This window comes from Schistosoma haematobium, chromosome 3 (genome assembly GCF_000699445.3).
Source record: "Schistosoma haematobium chromosome 3, whole genome shotgun sequence".
Taxonomy (NCBI): domain Eukaryota; kingdom Metazoa; phylum Platyhelminthes; class Trematoda; order Strigeidida; family Schistosomatidae; genus Schistosoma; species Schistosoma haematobium.
Genome location: NC_067198.1, coordinates 32,830,323 through 32,847,682, shown reverse-complemented (window position 1 = coordinate 32,847,682; position 17,360 = coordinate 32,830,323).

The window sequence follows — 17,360 nt, the reverse complement described above, 5'->3', positions numbered from 1 at the left end:
CAAGTTTTCAATAGTGGTCTAACAATAATTGATCCATGATCTCAATAAAAAAACAATCTCTATAACCTCATACTGAAAATATTGTTCAGAACAATGACTGGGCAGTTGACAGAACAAACTTTTAGTTATCTGTGTAGAAAGTTCAATAACCCATTTCTTTATGAAGTTTCAATTAGTAATATTGTTTGAAAATACAATGAAATCTGCAAAAAAACACTATCCAATTCAGAGAATGTAACGACCAAAAAGATCGATAAATATTTCGTTGTAAACGATACTGAAACATAAAAATGGTCGAATACAGATGAGTTCAAGTTTTTTCTAATAGAAAAGAAATTCACATTTAGGATGTCTTTCCCAGTAATCATCATGAAATGAAAATTTAAAAATTTATTTGTACTGCACTAAAAACGTACTGAATGTAATGAAATGGTAAGTTAATTTCGAATGTGATGCATCTTAATTGTTGTTTACAAAGGAAACTGTATATATGTGTATAGTTGTCTGAACTTGACTGAATCTAGAAGAGCCATGAAAGAGAGATCTCTTCAAGATCAGCCAAATGGATGAATATTGTTGAAGAAATAGTTTAGATAAAAGTAGATGGACAATTAGAATAATGTGAAAATGATATTCGTTTCGAGGGAGCTTTAAATAATATACAAACACCTGTAAGAATATCAAGGATTTCTGTTTGGGATCTAAACTGCAATATCAGGAAATCCCAGGTTACTTAGTCTTTATAAAATCGACAGATGTTTGCAAATTTATCTTGTCAGAATTTATAAATGATGATTGGAAAGGATAACTTCAACATAGACTGACAAAGTGTCTGTGTGGTAATCGTGGATACTGGTAAACAATGGAAAGGGGAGTGTACACAACAAAACGAGTGTTAAAGTATATGAAGCAATTATAAGTTAATGGACCACAAAACAAATGGCATACTAAATAAACTAGTCATCAATCTGTCAACAATTTCACTGGAAAACAATTAATTACACCTATGACTCTTAACACTTTTATTAGAGCTAAAAGTAACACAGGAGCAGGTATTGATCAACGAAGTAAAAATGTTTCTGAAGATGATGAAGTATGGTCAGTCAAATTGACTGAGATATTAACTAGAGCTTGAAAGTTTGAAATAGTAATATATAACTCCTTTCCATCGTTAATCGTATCTAAAAACAATTAAAAATCTATACACACACTTCTCATAAATACTAAGATTCTAAAATGCCTAAATAATACTGATGCATGTGGATTTCATTTATCACTTAGAGTTTAAAAGCTTTTAGACCTGTTCCACAAACTAATTGAGTGATTTCCCGCTATCAATAAAACAACATGATAAACGAGCACCAAACAGTTCGGAGTGTCGTGTCAACTAATTACTTGAATGAATTGTTTGAGCAATTCGTCTACAGCTTAAACTTTCTCATTCTCGATACTGTGTGTGTTATGAAACATTCTCTGACATATAGTGAGTCAGCTCCCAACAGAAGAGTAAATTAGGAAAAGATGCTAAAGGTTGGTAGGACACAAATTGAGAAAATCATCGAACTGCATCACAATGAACAATCTAAAATGGAACCCTGAAGGCAAAAGAAAGAAAGGGAAACTAAAGAACACATCTTGCCTAGAGTTTCAGGCGGACATCAAAAGAATTAGTAGCACGTCACAACAACTAAAAAGAAAAAAACCAGGACGGAAGTAGTTGAACAGTCCTGGTTGACGGCTTATGCTTCTCGAGGCATAACAGGCTTAAGTAATTAAGTTAGTAGGTAAGATATTACCGTTGATTATTTAAACTCGTCTAGATATTGATATCTTAGACACCAAATGAAAACACTGCCATAATGTGGAAGGTAGGATATTGTTAGTTGAGTCTAAGTAGGAACATTGTAATGTAGTTGTTCGACAGTTAGATAGACAGTTATAAAACAATTATTCATGAGTGACTAAAGAAAAGTATTGAGAGCTACTAACAAACTGACCCAATAAAACCATTAGCGATTCACTGTATTTATATTGAGTCATGAAAAAAAGAAAATATACCTTTATGTTAAGCAAAACATTCCGTCTTTTATTGGGATGGTTTCTAAATTAACCGATATATGGTATGGCGACAAATTCATTAAAAAAAATTTGGGTTGGAAACCTTTAAAATTGATTCTAGTAGATTTATCAAATATTTGGAGCTGAAAACTGTTTTTTTTTATAGCAAAAACTAACTTGTAGCTTTCCGATATTAATTTCTGCCTAACTGATCCGAACCGTCTCCGTTAGCAAACGTGATCATAATTAACAGTCTTACGATCTCAATTTTATCGCGACTTGCAGATGTTAGGAACAAAATCCAGGGAACATGTTTTGTCATTTTTTCATAATTTACAATTTACATGCATCTACATGCCTATCCATATGTTTGAATCACATCACCAATTAGTTCAAAGGCTATAAAGTAACTTACTAGGCTACTGAATTATGACAGTCAATGATTACTCATAGTTTCGGATTTTCCATTGTCGATATTTTCACTACTGAGTCAATTAAACTTAGTCGGTATATTAGTTTCCTTTATGAATACATTGATATCATCTGTAATCTTATTTGGAACTTATATGAAGTAATATTTAATGATAGTAATATTCAGCTGAAAAGTTTCTGACAAAGTAAGTCTAACTGATTTCAGTTAGTAGTATTTAAATAAATTGAATATTATAATGAATGCCTACGATATAATTTTGGTTCTTCTATTGTTAGATAATTATTGTTATCAATGAAAACTCAATTGACTTCCATTGCTGAATACTTATCAAATTGATTTCATTATTTTATCGTTATAATTCAATTTCTTGCTTTAAAAACTACAACATTACTTTTGTTTTACCAATGGATAAGTGCAACTTTCTAAAATAACAAACGAATCTACGTTCTAAATCCAGTGGTTTAATTTTAATTTTACATTGAAAGTGGCTCATATTTGTTAGTACACATTTTAAACATTATTGTGCACTGATTATCTCATCTAAATTTAATATGTATTGTAGTTTTCATCATTCATTCGTAGTATGTAAATTAAAGTTATGAAGTATACATAAACATTGGACGAACATGTAATTACAAAATCAGCAATGTATGCAATAATAATTATCATAATTTATGTTTATTAAATTAATGCGAATTAGAAAGATTGTCACAGACTTACAAATATGAATTCAAGTTTTTTAATCTTGTAAAATGATTTTGTTTAAATCTTCCGATGTTTTTTTTATATTGATTGGTGCCAAGAAAAGGAGCTGTTATAGCTTCATATCACCAATAGCTGGTGGCTTGCAAGATGAAATAGAAGCTAAAGAAGCAATGAACAACTGAAGAAAACGTATTACAATAGTTTAATGCAGATTTCCTTCGACATACTGACAAACTCAACGAGTTCAAGATAACTCTCAGTAGCATATTTAAAGCCTTACAAGATCTACTCTAAGGAGAGAAAACTACTATGCAGGACAACAGGAAAGGGATCGAAGAAAAACTAACTTCAACGTGTCAGGAGATTTCGGGCCGCATGAGGGAATGGATCTCGATTGGAACCCTGTACGTGAATCAAGAAAGGAAGAACAAGAATGTAGCAATTAACAACAGTCAAACAAGAGCAGAGAAAGTCAAGGCACACAGACCTTCCTATCAATGTCACTCGACAAACGATCGAACAAAGCGTCATGGACATCAGACAAATCAAGAGTGGGAAAGTAGTAGGACCAGACAACATACCAGCTGAATCCTTGAACTCAGATATAGAAGAAACTGCAAACATGCTACATGTTCTATTCAGGAAGATTTGTGAGTAAGAACAAAAGCCGACAGACTGGAAAGAAGGATATCTCATGAAGATACCAGAGAAAGGAGATTTAAGCAAGTGTGATTACTCAGCTTCAGAGGTATCACACTACTATCGGCACCAGGAAACGTTTTCAACATTGTTGCTGGATAAGATGAAAGATTCAGTAGATGCCCAAATTCGAAAGGATTGTGGAGGACAAAGTTAGTTGGAGAATGCTGGTTGGCGAACTATAAAATATGCTCAAACTTACTAAACGTTTGTCCATAACGATGCTTAGAGCAAACAAACTTATTGACATTTCTTTAGAAAATTCAGAATGTCAAAAAGTTGCTAAATGATGACTTTTTATGTCCGATAGAATAACGCAATGCTTGGAAGATCGCTATCACTGGACTCTGAGAGCAGCTCGAAAGTTAGTGAAAAATTAAGATAAATAAAAGGGTGTTCATTCCTATAATTTTTTAGCATTCCTTATAAGTTTATTTACATTATTCTACCTTAGGTATAATTCAATCCCTTTTAGCTTTAGGGTTGCCACAATACCACTCGAACATCATGTTCACCCATAGGTTTCTTATGTTTCGCAGTAAGCATGAGTTTTTTAAGAAAATGTATAATATCATCCTTAAAATATGGGGCTATTAGTTTATATTGATTATGGAATATTAAATGACATGTGTACCAAATATACATATCATACACAATTTAAATTAGATTTCTGCAAACTGCTCACTAGTGTTCACCAATGACTAATCTCGAGAGGTTATTCTCTGAGTTCTAGTAAAATGCCATGACCAGTAGAGTTCAACCGTGTCGGGTGTGAAGCAGTTACTCTTCGAAGACAATGATAGATGGTCGAGTAATATCGTGAATTGTTTAATTTAAAGTTTACTTCACTTTTAGTCATTCCAATGTTACCAATTGTTATACTCTGTTAAATAGATATTCACCTATTCAATGTGATTTTTTCACTTCACTTTTCAACTAAATTAATGAATATAAGTGAATTGTGAAATATTCACATAGATTTTGTACTAAATACGTACACATATACACGTACGTACACAAAATGTACTGTTCCATGACCTTTAAATGAAAAAATCTAAATGCTATTTGATAGTCGAATATTTTCTGTGTAAACAACTGTGCAGAGAAAGCACACATTAAAACAGATGAAAATTTAACTATTTTAAACTGTCAAACAGTTATTAGAATGTGTGTGTGTGTGTGTACATTACGTAATGTAGTTTATAATGAATAGTTCAATAGTGAAAAAAAATTTTTCAGAAAGATAATTTTAAAAGGCAACATTTATATATAACACATTACATATTCATTCAATAGTGTAGAAATGAAAGCATTAAGCAAATAAATTAAATGAAAAGAGATCATGGTGACCTGTGGTGTTAATGAAAAACAAAGAAAAAAAACACTTATATTTCATTCCCATCGAAAGAAAGGGTTATTTTAATTAGATGTCCTTAAAGCACAAGATATTTATGGTCTGTTCTATTAATACGCTACACTAAATTGAGGTGAAAGTTGGGAGAAACTTTTAGAAAATTCTTGATTTTTAACAGACTATTCATTAGTATAACTCATTGAACAAAGCAGCTTTTCTTTAAGTGTATCCGGTGTTTTTGTATGAAATCTGTGACAAATGCGAAAATGGTATAAGCTCAGGGTGACCACTAGCCTTCCGTATCGGTGATGAACTAGAATCGGGTGAAAAAATCTTGGTGTACAAGCACTCATGATAAAGTAGATAAAAAGATCTGATATAGTCAAAAACAATTGTAAATTCATTTTTCAATCTTGGGTAAACGAAAGACACTATGAAGTCTATATAAAGCACTGAAAGTTAATAATTGTGCAAGCACATTAATTCCCCTCGTTTCAATTTGTAATGCCTCAAATTATCCCGTTCCTTATATTTTGACTGAAACTTAATCAGTCTTTGTTGGTATATTTACATCTGGTGAGGGTTACCTCGATATTTCCATTAAGTCACCAGTACTTTAAACAGAGATGGATAGCGGTTCGCAGTGGAATTCAAGATGCTTATTTCATCCTACTTGTGATTAGTCAGCTGGGTGTACCTATATTCCAATGTTGATGTTCGCTTCACGATACGAATCCAATATCTTTCAATATAAATCTCGATGCGTTATCCACTTAGCTACTGAGATGGTGGAGAAGATTTATAGCTCAGGTGGATGATTTTGGAGTTTCGTCATCTGAGCTGGTTGATTTGGTCATGGAGTAATAATTATTCTTCTGAAAAACATCATCAGTGCAGTAGCAACAACCCAAGGACTCATAAAATCAACTGCATACAAACTTCAAAAGGGCGAGAACACATTTCAGCACACTTGCAGCGCGAGAAAGTGAAAAAAATATCCGATGGCTATTTTTAAAAAGAACAGCCATCTATATAGATTCGTCAAAAAATGCCAATCCATCATATTGGCAAAACAAAATCAAAAATATAAATCGACAAACAGATTATCCTACCGTGTATAAAAGACATATCACAAATCACAACAAGATTATTGAACCCGTTTTGGATAGTTATAGCATATAAACCGCCAAAATCACTTCACTCATTCTTACGCGAACCAAAGGATGAAGTTACAAAAGAGGAAAGGCTAAATATCAACTACAAATAAACCGTTCCAATTGCGAAAAGTCATTGCATCGGACAAAGTAGATGCCGCCTTCATCTTTGCCTGAACGAACGTCAAGTAGTGGCCAAACTCTGTGATATATCTTAGCTTAGACCAATGCGAATAGACAATTGTGGACATATATTCAACAGAAAAAAGTGTTGAAATATTGGGGAGAGTGAATATTAAGGACACCAGAACATTTTTAGAAGTTTGTCATTCAGGTCAATCAACAAACACATTGAAATCGATCCAATCTACAAACAAACAGAAAGTTCATGGATAAATATGGAACCAAGAATCAAATCAAAGGGAGATATAATCAAAATGAAGAAACAGAAAATAATAAAGTTCAAGATCGAGGTAAACAGGACAAACAATTGGTGATTTGTGTCAAAATACGAATACTTCACTTCTACCAGACGCTTGTGCTGATGATATTGTTCAGAAGAACATCGAAAGATTTACAACCAAACCATACAATCCAAGGTATAAGACTAACAAAGACTTAGCTACTGATGTAGTGTCGATTATTATGTTAAGCCCATATATCTTATTCTCGCTTTCGGACAGGCCAATCTGTTCATTCTAGTTGAGTCACATTTTAACCTTGTTAATTATCCGCTTATCAATCTTGACTGTTTTTATATGAGCGCATATATGTGTGTACACTTCTTATCCCATTACTCATCACGTGTCTGTAACCTATTTTTGTGTGACTATAACTATTGATTAACACTTGGTTAAGTGGGAGTCGGCTTACCCGCCATCTTCTCTGCGCGTCGTTTTGCTTTGTTCTGTTCCATTCGCTTTATATACAAAATATATGTATTTAAAAGTCCATTCTCGTTATTTGACTTATTTAATTCCGTTATTGAGTAACGCGATTTAAATCGATGATTATATGCGAGGATAGGCGATAACAAACATTCATACGATCTACTTGGAGTCAGATCTCGAGCCACTAAAGTGTAGAGCCCGTCAACAAACATCGTCCGATTCAAATGATGACAAAAATGGACCCCACACTGAATCCAGAATGCCATACATTTTTGCTACAAAGTATGAGATTCTAATTAATTTGTCAGTTTGCTCAAAATTCAGTCAAAACATAAAGAACAGGATGATTTAAACCATTACAAATTAAAAATCGAATTTCATACCTTTTGAACAAATCTATGTCGATTTGGTCTCATTAGCTAAGTTCATAATAGATTGAGTTTTTATTGAAGGATACTAGATTCGTATCGTGGAGCGAACATCAACATTAGAAATATAGGTACATCCAGCTGATAAAATAAGCATCTTGAATTCTGTTTCATGAAAAATGAGATTCATCAATATGTAAATATGTTTTCTTTAACTAATTCATCACAGTAGGATTTCGGATATTGATTGAAATTAATAAAATCATGAAATAATAAGTTATTATATGCTTACTAACACATATGTATCCAATTTTCAACTATTCAGATAATGTGGACAATGTAAACTATAATTAAGGATCCATATATACTAGAAATCAGTAGTTACTACAGTAAAATGTTACCGATATTGATCAGGAATATCGTTATAATGTAAATGCTAATTGTCATCAAACATAAAATAATTATTATTGTCTGGACAAAAAAACGACTGGGTTTTTTTTCAGTGTAATTCTATTGTGATTTAAATGATGAATTGCATTGATAAGGAGTCCCATACTGGGACGAAATGGCCGTCCAGTGCTTCCAAGATTTCCATGGTGGTCTGGCTTCAATTGACTCATGAATTCAACTATTGAAATTTCTAAAATCTCCACAAAACCCCTTCTGATTAAATTATGTTTAGTTTTTAAAATCATCGGTAATAATCATTACACACCTTATAAATATTTCTTTAAATTATGTAATTTTCTATAAGACAAATGGCAATATTCAAAATCTTTAAACGAAAAATATTGATTTAATAAATGGATAAATGGATCAAATGAAGTATGTTCAGTATTCACAATATGTTGATGAAACAAGAAATAGCCTACAGTTAGTTTCTTCATTTCTCAGTTCATTACTATAAAATCATAATTCCTTTTTCAAATACATTTTATTCTTTATCAGTGAAATCAAGTTTATTAATTTGAAGAATACTGAAAACCAGTCCACTTAACGTTTTTGCACAAAAATGTAGTTCGAAGTTGTTTAGATGGTTATTAGAAGTTTTATTTAGGATAGAATGAGAAATATATATAAGCAATCGTTATACGATCCGTTTCATCTACTCTAATACAATTCGCCTTGGTAACATGAATGAACGGTTTCAATTATCTGAAGCCACAACATTGGCGGCCTGCTTGAATATCTGGGCGATCTCTTCCTGAGATCTAGATATTTCAACAAGTTGTCTGCTTTTGCTTGTTTTAACACATCATTATGTCTATTATTAGCATAACCTATTCAGGCGCGTTTGTACAAGTTACAATCAGCGGCATCATGGTGGCTGGCAATATGCATTAAAAAGAATGAACATTATTCAGATATCGATTCCCGAAACTGCTCATATCTAACTGGTGATTATTCAATATTTATCTCAAGGGTCGATCAAGAAATAAGAAAAGGAATGTTGTCAAAATACTTCATGTTGAGAATTCTATATTGTACCAAATATATATTGAATAAAGACACTAATAATAATAAATGTAACTGTAATGCTGCCTAAATTATGAAGTATTTGCATTGATATTTCAAAGAATTGTAAACTATTAGACATCGAATTTCTAATGAATCATATAGTGTGTACAGGAAATATACAAACAGCACTTATAAATAAATTTTTATCAGAAGGGGTTTGTGGAAATTTTAGAAATTTCACAGATTGAAATCATGAGTCAATTGAAGCTAGACCACCATGGAAAACCTGGAAGCACTGCACGGCCGTTTCGTCCTAGTATGGGACTCCTCAGCAGTGCACATCCACGATCCCGCACCCCGCGAGATTCGAACCCAGAACCTATCAGGAAATATACAAACAGGGCTTATAAATAAATTTTTGACCATTTTAATTCAGAACGCTTAATGGATCTCAAACTTTCAAATTTATTTAAGTTATAGATTTAAAGAAAAACATCTATTGATCTAGTAAATTGTCCAATATCAACATTTTAAGATTTTTCATTCATTTAAGTCTAAGAATCATATCTTCCAATGTTATGATTTTAAAGTGTGTTAGTTGATTACCTTTTTTAACTGATATTTATGAATATTTACTTCAGTGATGAATGTTATATATTTTTTAATACAAATGATGTACCTAAATGTATTATTATAAGTCTGTGATTAAAAAAATTACATTCTGTGTATTAGAAATGGATTTCAGTTGGAAATCTACAAAATTGTTGATTAAACAAGGAGTCATCTGGAAAATTTCACTAATTTACTACTTGTATGTCATATAAAATTGTCTTTATGTCATCGAATATTGTGTTATCTAATTAAATATATGTACATTATTACTTAAGTCTGAATGTACACACTAAACACCGACATAAGCTTTAGTAATTGAATTTATATTATTCATTGAATTGATTGTAAAAATTTATCTAACAATTATTTTTTGTTGTTGACCTTATGGTCTAACATGTCTGATATGAACATAGAAAAATTGCTGTTTCTGAAAAAAAAATCAGGGGGGCTATTAAAATCATTTTAATCGCCATGTGTATTACTTAATTTTTTTCTTTTGCCAAACATACCGAAATAATATTTTAAAAATTACTGATTCTGTATGTTTCATTCTTCTTTAATTTACTCACTTAAGCTCCATCACACATACACACAAATACATAAATAATGAATTAATTTACATCCAAAAGAAACAATGTATTTCATCTACCTCTATATGAAAAACAGTGTATATCGGTTTAATGACATAGTCTACTGCTAATCTGACTATTATTTTATTCACTATATGATTACGTATATACTTGACTATACATGCATTATTCACATTGATTGCTTTGTATATATGTATATGATGTGCAATTTGTGTATATATGTATGTGTGCGTAACTTTTACCATCAGTGTCCAGAAATTTATTCTAACCTGGCTTATATTTTATATCACTTTCATATGACATTGAGAAATTAGGAAGAAACAAAGAAGATGACACATTGCTTTTTCTTTCTTTGTCTTTGTAAAATAGATATACAATATACCATGAGTGTATAGTTATTAATAATACACATACATAAAATAGAACACAAATGTTATGTATAGAGTAAAAGAAGTAAAGCAGACATTTAGCATGCATTGAATGACCTGATCTAAACTGTAAAAATCCAGACAGGAATAACCAGACTAAAATGGTTTATTTTACGACTCCATTATACCTAATAAGATTATTAATCGTTTGCTTTCTTTCGTCTGATTGTCCTAGTCGTCAGTGTTAAATATCAAAGACTGGATATCAAAAACATGAGTTAGTTGTTTAAAACAATAATAAACTAAAAATGTAATAATTATGGAGCGCGTGTGTAAGCAAACGTCTTGTTAACTTTATTCCATTAGCATATATATATATATATATATATATATATATATATATATATATATAATAAAAATTAAATATGACTTGACGGAACGCACACGCACGCACGCTCTAGTAGAAGACAGTAAATGCATAAATGAATAAATATCATTTACTTGGCATAGTTACAATAAATATTTACATATTCCTGTTTGAATTATAGTCGAGTCGAAATGAACACAACAACTGCTCTAAGATAATAACGACGGTAATGATGATAACGATGATAATAATAATAATAATGACTTTATTTATAGTAATCATATTCATAATAACATTTTTTTATGTGAAATATGCTAATTATATCAAGAATATTTTAACATTGAACGTAATTTATATTGAATTAAACAAAAATAAAGTTAACACTTTAGAAGAAGATAAGTTATTGAATAATTTATCGTAAGTTTGATCTAAAGTTAATTTCCATGATGAACTGTAGTAATAGTTGAAGAAAGGGATTAATAGTCAGGGAGTACTTTATATGTAATCATTAAATGTTTATCAGTAACTAGCTTCAAGATAGATTTACAAAAGTTTCGGAGTGAATATGTGATTTATGGGATAAATCAAGTTGAAAGCAAGATCACTACTCACCATTGATATTTGAAGAAGAAGAAGAAGTAGTAGAAGGAGCTTTATCACAAACTGACCGAAATGAAATATAATGGCTAATGAAATTCATCATAACGCTTCAATGATATCATGCTCGTTGATAAACCGAGTATTATGAAACTAATCTTGCCCTGATCCACTGAAATGAATACTGACTTTTTCGAAACTACTCATGAAAAATCTGTCTTCAACTGAAATTTTTTCTTACTTTGAATTAAAACAAATGAGAAATTAAATAAGTACTGAATGATGAGGGAGTTAAATATTTAATTATTGTTTTTATACAAATAAAAACAAAACTACTGAAATGAATCCTATTCAGTATGGCAGGAATTCCAATATGTTCGTTCAGAAAGTAATTTATTGATAATTTTTCTTCTGTGAATATTATAGTATGTGGTTATTGCAGATTAATGAGTGTCGCTATTCTTAAATTATTGCTTTAGTACATGTTCAATAGTGATAAGTACTTTAAAAAAATTCGGATTACAGAGTAATTATCTTTCTTTTGAAAAAGAAAAAAACTTAAATCGTTGGAGGGATGAAGAATGTACTCTGTTTAGATATCTAGTATATTGATTATGCCATAATGATTGTTATTGATCTATGATGGAAATCAATACCAGTTATAACTATTTCATTGATTATGTTGAAAGAACAAAATAAGTGTGATATGAAATAAATTGATTGTTTACTTATATTTTATAAAGAACATTGAAATGGATATAAAATTATGTCATAAATGTTTGTATTTTGATTGATATCACATTTAATTTGCGTAATTTTTTTTTTAGTTCAATAGTGAAGTGTGTGAGTTGAAATGCACTTTGTAAAATTTGCATTTTAATAATATTTACATCTTAGTAATATTGTAAAATATAAAATATTTGATATTAACATATGATTACGCAATAGAGTATAAACAATTGTATAAGGCTCTTACTGCATTGACAATGTAAAATATATGTAGTATATTTTATTTTTATTTCAACACACAAATATTGGTACAAGAGGGCACCAAATATATATGCGCCACACCATATTTGTGTGTGTGTGCTGTGATACTGCCCGGGTGCCCAGACCAAAGCACGTGGTTTTCTTAGGGGGTCACACATCGAGCCTTTGACCTAAAGGTCTGATCCACAAAGGAGTGGAGCAATGTGAGGAGATGCATTCCCATGGTAGCCGGTGACCAACGATTGGTTCATACGCCATTTGTTCCCTCAGGATACTGGAGTCCATGTGCACCATTGGTTTGAGATCCGGTTAAAGCGCCGGACATTCGCTTTTCGTCCTCTCAATTTTGTAAACAACACCCCTGGTGCGAGAAGGCAGTCAGTAGGACTTCCCTGGTAGAGGCTGTATACGCGTGGCCGTGTGAGAGCATTTCGAGAGGGAGAGCTAACTCTCCCTACTCTCGGCCATACCAAGGCATTTAGAATTTATGCAAGATGAACTTTTATGTTGATTGTAATATAACCTATAAAGGTTAAATCTCAAATTTATGCATAAAAAGTTACTTAATAAATGTATAAATCAGGATTTTTATATGTTAGTTATGCCAGAGAATAGGTATATATCATAAGAGTAAGTGGATAATTCCTTATTTATATTTTGATTAATACAGAGTATACAATCAGCTAAACGACTACCCTCAAGTATAAAAAAAGACTGAATATTGTATACTTGTTTGTTGTATGAAATTGTTTGCAAATGCTAAATAAACACTTCTATGTCTTTTGGTCAAAATGTTTGTAGAGATAAATCTAGTTTGAAGTTGGATTTTTCCTTGAATTAAAAATAAATGTGTAGATATTAAAAATGAGTATGTGCTGAATTTTTATTTATTCTAGTATGAGGCTCATTAGTTCTACAATCCGCGATTTAGAGATTGAAAATACTACAATCTCCACAAATCTCCCATACTGATAAGAATCATGGATTGAAGATGTAACCTATGGAGTTCTAGTAAAAAGCCATGATCAATGGAGTCCAATCCATGAGGAGTGTGAAACCGATATCCACCACAGGTATTGGATGAAGGATTGCACAAAATCACGGGTTGACTGAGGTCAGACCTTTATAGAGTTGGATGGCGAGTCAGTAATCTAGAGATCAAGCGTTCACGGGCGAGACGGAAGGTGCTAGGTTCGAGTTCAACATGAGTATTTGTGGATATGCACTGCTGAGTGATCCCATATTAGAACGAAATGCCCATTCAATGCTCTCAGGTTTTCAATGATGGTCTAGCTTATATCGACTAGTGATTTCAACTGTGAAAGTACTACAACCTCCACAAATCTTCCATACTGATTAAATACTTATTAGCGATTTGCTTAATCCAGATTATAAGTTGATGACGGAATTATCATATCTTACTAATACAATGCAAATGAATTTTATGGATAATTTACATTATAGACTGAATTTAGGGAAAATATGGATAACATATAAAAATAGTAGGTTTGTCAATCGTGTGTATAAACTACTCCATTAATCATCGAACGCCGACATTCAAAGGTTTGTGGCGTACGATTTACGTATAGAAAACTAATTTGACCTCCCATGCTTTACGTTTTCAATTTCTATCAACTGATACAAATCTACGATTATCATTCATTTTCATTGGTACTCACTATACCATTTACGGTAAGGTTGAAATCCACCGGCTAAGGTCTATCACTAGAATTTAGGTGATTCTTTTCACAGTTATTCACTAGCTAGTGCATGATTATTTATTATTATTGAGATTGTGACAAGCCATAAAATCAAGGTTTAGTTTGCTATATGTTACTGGGTCACGGTTTTAATGTTTACACTGAAGTTCAAACCCAATATCGATCAATTCAAATGCAATTGTGCTATCCAGTAAGCTACTGGATCCAAATAGTCACTAATTTATTTAACAGGTATGATATATTTTTTAAATGTTCATGTCTTCCCTGTTGTTGATATTCTACATTCAATTTCAGTCGGTTCAATCAATGTGAACATAAAAATTATGATGTAGTCCTATAGTTTCATTGTCTCATATCACTTATCTCACTGATAATCACAATGAAATATTATATAGAAAGTTATGTTCATACTACGTACAAGTTAATCGTAACTGATCAAATGAAGTCTTGACGATTAATGGCAAGTGAATACAAATCTTTGCGAACAATAAAAATAACAATTTAGCCTGAAATAAAAACAGGATTAGGGAAATCTTCATCACTGAAATATTTATACACGCTTATAGGATAAGGTTTTCCTCAATATAGAAGATAATCTAACTACTGAAAGATATATCTAGTTAATTTATGGTAATTTATTGTAAGTATCAAAATATAAAAAAGTGTTCATAATAAATTTCATAATAGATTAAATAATCTTTGCATAATTGTGAACTATATCCTTTATGATCTAATCTGTCTTAGAAGTACATTATTTTTACACAAACAGAATAAAAAAAGCAAAATGAGAAATCATGCCATTTTGTACAAGTAACTTGAAATATATTCTACAATTGTCACTTCAATTTCCATTTATTCATATATAATGGAATTTTCTTCTTTTTCTCTTCAGCATTTTAATATGACATGATGATTATTTTAACATTATACGGAATTCATACGATGAACTACAGTGAAAAGTCATGCATAAAGGACAGATGACAGATGCATTCCAAGTGAGGACCAGTGTCAAACAAGGTTGTTTACTCTATCACTTTCTCTTTCTTCTAGTGGTCGACTGGATTGTCAAAAGCTCGACATTTGAGAGGAAGCACGGAACACAATTAACAACTCGGAATCAGCTAGACGATTTGGACTTCGTAGATGACTTACCCCTTCTATCCTATACACACGAATAAATTCAGGTGAAGACAACCGGTGTAGCAGCAGTCTCTGCATCAGTAGGCCTCAACATACACAAGAGAAATAGCAAGATACTCAAATAAAACACAGAGAATACCAACTCAATCATACTTGATGGAGAAACTCTTGAAGAGGTGGAACCATTCATGTATCTGGGAAGCAGCATCGACGAACGTGGAGGATCTGATGCAGACGTAACGGTAACGATTAACAGAGTAAGGGCCACATTCCTACAACTGAAGAACATATGGAACTCACAACAACTGTCTGCAAACTGATATCAAAGTGAGAATCATTAATACGAACATCAAGACAGTTCTACTGTACGGAGCCGAAACTTGGAGAACTACCACAGACATCATCGAAATATACAAGTATTTATAAACAGTTTTCTACGCAAGATACTCAATTACCGTTGGTCGGATACCATAAGCAACAGCCTTCTGTGGAATAGAAGAAACCAGCTTCCAGCTGAAGAAGAAATTAAGAAAAGACGATGGAAATGAATAGGACATACATTACGCAAATCATCAAACTGAATCACGAGGCAAGCTCTAACTTGAAATCCTGAAGGGAAGCGGAAAAGAGGAAGGCCAAAGATCACACACATAGAAGCAGATATGAAAAGGATCAATAGGAACTGGAAAGAGCTGGAAAGGATTGTCCAGGACAGTGTTGGATGGAGAATGCTGGCGAGCGGCCAATGCTCCTTCACGAGGAGTAACAGGCGTAAGTAAGTAAGTAAGTAAGTAAGTAAGTAAGTAAGTAAGTAAGTAATGTTTATGTCATATTCTGAATTGTTACAGCTTATGAAAGGGAATAAGTGCTCTTTTCGGTTGTGCTTAATTTCTTTGAATCCGTTGTGTTTCACAGTAACGGAAGGGAAACGAAACAGACTATTGTACGGGAGTATGTTACATTACAGTGATCAAATATTGATTAACAGATGTTCATTTTCTACTCGCTTGTAAAATCAACTTGGAAAGTTTGCTCACCAATAAATATATCCTAAAATTTAGTTAGCCTATTAATTAATCATAAATCGTATATAAATATATTCAGACAGGAATTAATAAACTTGAATTACAAGGCTTTTATGATTGACGAATCTGTCATAAAAATAGAGGTTATCCCTAAACCTAGGTCTTACGTGCATCAGCACTGATAAGGAACGACGTACCTATAATCTCGATGTACATGATACTCTTCTAGAGATCTAAACCTATATGGTCTTATGGTATATTTATATATATCACAAGTGTACAGCTCTATTAACGATTATGACTTGGACACGTGAAGTCAGTTATTAGTTAATTTAAATACTAAAAAAATAGTTCAGCCAACAGTTCTCTTTTCGGTGAATTCATTTACAAAGTTGTATAATAACAAATATATACTTATTTTTCCAAAATGATGTTCATTACAATAATATTGATAATAAAATTCTGCCAAAAATGGTAACAGTAATGTAAAATAAATAAAGGCATATAAACATTATTTTTTACCATGGCAACTAATAATAACTTGGTTGTTGAGATCTTGAATATTCATAATGAAGATAGATGGAGAATTATAATTAGAGAGGGAAGGCTCAACGTGATAAGATAAACTGTTGAAATTTAGATGAACAGTAGTCAAAATGGTGGTAGGAACAGAAATAAATCAGATAGGATGAAAAGTCTATCAAGGAGATAAAAGGCAAGCAGATGGCTGAGAAAGAAGAAAAGTATGAAGAAAAAAACTACTAGGGATTAGGGTGATAGTAGAAGAAGACGTTGCACCAGTCTCTTTTGGGCACAATTCTGGTTTTTCCA